General features: G+C 44.5%; 1 long non-coding RNA gene across 1 annotated transcript; it reads left to right on the forward strand.

Moving 5' to 3' along the window:
• The first annotated feature begins 264 nt into the window (after positions 1-264).
• LOC106015734 (uncharacterized) lies at positions 265-1,722 on the forward strand. Its single transcript, XR_001187954.5, has 3 exons — positions 265-450; positions 1,039-1,256; positions 1,468-1,722. It is a non-coding gene; the product is annotated as an uncharacterized lncRNA (long non-coding RNA).
• Positions 1,723-4,936: the final 3,214 nt, after the last annotated feature.

Raw genomic sequence — 4,936 nt, forward strand, 5'->3', positions numbered from 1 at the left:
AAGGATAGAAAAAAAAAAGATCTTAATTCTCCCTCTTACTTTCACACTGTGAAGAATTTAGTCCCTTTTAAAAAATCAAGAGTTTGTTAAGATGTCTGGAGAGCGCTCTTTTCCCTTCAGAAAGGGAATCCACCGAGCAGTTCCCCAGCATACAGAAACAACAGTATACAGACCTCACCTGCCAAAACAGAGAGCCACCTGCTCCTCGTTTCTAAACAGTGAAAGCCTTTGAATTAGCCAAAAGAAACCAGTGTGTGACTTCAAGTCGCAAAGGTCAGGTGCCCCAGTAAGAGCATGGGCAGCTTGGAGCCGTCCTTGGGCAGGTCCCACCACAGAGCCGTGGGAGGAGGTCCTGGTGTAAGATGCCTGGCGGGGAAGTGTGAGCCCCCAGAGGTTCCTGGGCTGCAGGAGGTGTTGGAAGGCAATTGCTGAACAGAGGAAAGGCTATCAGTGAGTCACATTGGGTTTGCTATTCAGCGGCTCTCACTAGCAAACAATTAACTTCAAAGGAGAGACTGAAATTGGAAAACAGGATGGCCAGCATGGGCTGCAGCCAGTAGGAAATGGAGCAGAATTGCATTTTATTTCATGCCACTGCTGCCTTTCAGAACATTTTCTGTTCTATTTTTTTATGCAAATTGGGAATATAAATGCATTTTATCCCAAGTTGTTTGGGCTGGGTGAGTAACCATGGTTTGGGCAATGGGTGTTGACTTAAGGAATTTCATTTTAGACAATGTGAATGTTGAAGAGATCAGCCATCTCTGGACCAGGAGCTGAAACTTGTATGGGTGGTGCAGCGCAGAGCTGATGTGTGCATGGTGTGGTGGCTGTGCATGTCTGCCTTCAAAGAGCATCTGAAATCAGCAGCCAATTTTCAACTAATTTTGACAGAAGTCCTCTTACAGAGAATTTTGTTTTTATATTAGTCTAAATAACTGCAGAGAAGCAAGGGATCTGAACGAGAGAGAAAACAGGGTGTAGGGGAATCCTTTTAGAACTCTCTCATGGTCAGTATTCCTGATTTTTTTCACCCAGGTCATCTGGTTTCGACTCCTGTGTATGGAAATCCAGAGAATATGTTACCAATTTTCAGCTGTGTGCTTGGCAGTGCAGCAGCAGCCATGGACTTCCCTTCCACCTCCTAATGACCCTACTGCAAAAAGCTCATGCTAGTGATGCAAAAAGCTGAAATCAAAGTTTGGTTTCAGCTAGATGACAAGTCTGCAGGAACCCAGTGATCCACAGCTGTAGTGGTAATAAATCAGATTTTTTTTTTTTATTTTATTTTTTTTAATAAATATTGGCTTTTGTAAAGCTATGGGCTTGGTTCCAGAGCTATGTGGTGAAATTCCCAGGTGTTTTCTGTATCACATCTGTTCTGGCCTGCAGCATCCGCTGGGCCCAAGATGCGTAGCACAATATGAGCTCCTGTCAAGTTAATTTAGCTTTCCGTGTCTGTTTCAGGACGCAGCCACCCGAAGCAGACTGCTGACTCTCCATCCCTTTCCACCTGCACTCTCCCACCTCCACCTGCGTGTTTGCACTGAATATTGTGCGTTTGATCATGCAGCTGTGCAGTGAATGCAGTCAGCCCGTGGATCCTGCTGAAGTCCACTGCTATCCTACAGAATTTATTTTTGGCAGGATCTGTGAGCTTATCCAGTTTGCCATGCGAGTGCACCAGCTGATACAAGGCTGGTGATGGAAAGGTATGGCTGGGGTTACATTTAATTAAAAAAAAAAATATATAGATATCTCTTATTGTACAGATCCTTTCTGCGTCTTTATTGGATTTCTCAACCCGTCTTACAAATGGATCAGGGCTATAGGGTTTTTTTTGAAGGGAAAATGTCAAAGCCCAGGGGACCTGGCCTGAGCCGGAGGGTTGTTAAAGAAACAAAGGAAGGATGGAGTGGGTAGATCATTACCAAATGGTCCAGCTACATGGGCCCTGCTTCCCTAATGAGCCTGACAGCATGCAGTGCCACCTCCCTCTTCATATGTAAAGCTAATCCCTTGCCCTCTCTGACAGCCGGTATTTACATTTGCAAATGAATCCGTCTTCCCACATCGCCTGAGCAGGGGCAGGGAGAGAGCAGAGGGAGATGGGGCGTGCAGAATCCAGGGACCTAACAGCATGGCCCAGGCAGGGTGTATGACATCCCGAGAGGTGCGGGGAGAAGCACCTGGGTGACAGGAATCCCAACGGGGCTGGCTCTGATGGTACTGATCCTAAGCAGACAAGTTAGCTAAAGCCCCTCGTTAAACTCAGGCAACTGCTGATTAGGAACTGGAAACTCAGATGGTGTGGAGATGAGAGCAGTTTTCTTCCCTTTTTTCACCCTACCACCCACTTTTTACATGGCATTACTATTTATTCCAAGCTATAACACCCAGACCTTAAATGCACTAAGGAACCACATGCCCTAAGACTTTATGTATGTGTAGTATGACAAAAAAAGTAAGTGGGAGGCTCTCCATCAGGAGGGTTGTGCGAGTGAGAACCTGCCACACTGCTGTGTGATGTTTGTTGTGCTGGCAAGAGCCTCCTCCTGAACTTTGTGAGAGCCACCAGAAACAAAGCAAAGCTTCTGTGGTCCCATACTCCTCTCCTGAGTCCCTTGGCCACCCATCCCTACAGCTCACATGGATGGGTTTAAGGCATGTTAGGGAGCTAAAAGTAATCGTTTCTGAAGAGAGACACAAGGTTTGAGGATGGTTTCATTGTCTGAGTGCCCTTGAGGGAGTGGGCACTTGTGGACCATGGGGTAGGAGCTAAGGGTCAGTTCGAAGTGCCACCAGGTCTCACCCTTGGGTACTGCTTAGTCAAAAGCATTTTCATCAAGCAGTTGGTGCTTCTGGGAGGCCAGTGTGGAAAGTAATGAGAGTTTGTGTTACATTCTCATCTAATGACAACCGAGTCATTGATTTGACTAATTTGCTGGGAATGATCCTGGAAATGCATTTCTGATAGGGGAGTGAAGGCGAGAAGTCATCTCTCCAGCATGGGGTCTCGTGGTAATTGCTAAATATGCTGAAGCAGGGGAGAAAAAGGTGGGACCATATGCACTGTATTCCTTCTTTTGTTTTATGTGAATAAGCAGTAATACCCCTGCAAATGCAGAGAAACCAAGAAGGGAAATCACAGCCCTTCCTGCAGAACACAGCAGGGAGCCCTGCGCCTGCAGCTCGGCCATTGTGTGCCTCCCAAAGACGGGCTTGTTCTGCTGAAATGCCAGGCGTTTCTGGAGCTAAGGTTATCCCCTGAGCAGAATATATAAATAAGAGATTACTTGCAAGCTCTGCAGCCAGGCTTGGGTTGTAGGAAATGTTTGTTTTCATTTCTGTCACTAGGCAGCAGGGAACCCGTCGCCTTTGTTCTGGGGGTCATGCTGCTGGAGATGGCAAATATTGACATACATGGAGGTAGTTTTCATTTTCATGTGTTTCTTGTTAATTCTTACTGCTATGTGATTTTGCTTCTCTGTTCTCTTGTTTTCCAACACCTTTTTTTTTTTTTTCCTCCTTGGAGGATGCTTCCCTGCGCTGACTATATTGTCCTGGGCTGCAAACAACATGACAGGGCTGTAGGGGATATTACAGCCTCATAGCCCTTACGGTGACTTGCCCCAAATGAGCTGACAGCTTCAGTTTCAGCCCAGTGTGATAGGGACAGGGGTTCACATGCCGGAGGCATTAATTAGTGGGCATGACAGGGATTCTCTTGTAGAAATTGCACTTCCCTTCTGGTCCTTTCACAGTTGTCATTTCAGCTCAGGGTTCAGAAATGTTGCCAGGTGCTGCACACTTCATCCTGTATCTGCTTATGCTGTACCTGGCTGGCATCAAGACAGAGAAACAATTTTTCAGGGTTATAAAGCATGAAAATGAAAGGAAGGAGACACAGAGACAAGCAACTTGTCCAAGATACCTTTTCTTCTCTCTCACTGCACTTCTTCAGACAATTTTCTGTGGTGCACTCTACATTCAGCCAATGATTTCTACTTATTACTGGTCACAGAAAATACATGCTTCATTACTGATCAGTTCCGAAATGCAGGAAAGCTGTCATGCAACTCAACTCACTGAGGTACAAAGATCTTCCAGGAAGAAAAACAGCCACATTAGGAAAATCTGGAAATGTCTGCACAAAACCTGTAATATGAAACAATAAAATGGGAGAATAAACAACAAAAATTGTCCTGGTACTTCGAGCTCAAATTTGTAAAATCCTAGTTTATTTTCAGTTAATCACAACGGATAAGCAGGAAATAATGTTTTAGCACTGCAGTAAATATTTGCAGTAGTACTCCTTGTAACCACATAGAATGGGAATTTCTTTAACATTGTATGCTCTCCAAAGAAAACTGTTAATTTTTTAATTAAAAATAAATTCACAAATGATAGGGACTTCAAAAAGCCACCTAGATCTTTGCAGCAATGTCTCAGATTTTAAGAAACAAGTTTGATAAAGATTGCTGAGACATCATATTAATGCATCACAGCAAACAAATGGCTCCATAGCTCATATTGAAATATTACCAACTATTACCACCCATGGAGGTAGAGTTTTCCATTTCATGCATTCCTTGCTAACCATTTCTGCTACATAGTGTTGCTTTCCTGATGATAACGTGTGGACGTTCATTCCTTGCACTGATACATCCTGGGTAGTTAATCCACTATTCTGAAGACTCCCGATTCCTTGTGTCTATGTGCAGTATTTCTGAAGCATCTTGGTAACCATGATGCTTTTTTCAAAAGAGCTGTCTTGGAAATGATTGCATAGCAACAGTCATTTAAAGTTTGCTGTGAACAAAAGATAGGGCATTTGGCTGACCTGCTCATGATTTAGCTCCTCAGCCTTCCTACATGAATATCCAATTACTCCTTAAAGCTCCCGCAGTGGCGAGGGAGGGAAAGGGAGGAGATG

This window comes from Anas platyrhynchos, chromosome 4 (assembly GCF_047663525.1).
Source record: "Anas platyrhynchos isolate ZD024472 breed Pekin duck chromosome 4, IASCAAS_PekinDuck_T2T, whole genome shotgun sequence".
In the NCBI taxonomy this organism is placed as follows: Eukaryota; Metazoa; Chordata; class Aves; order Anseriformes; family Anatidae; genus Anas; species Anas platyrhynchos.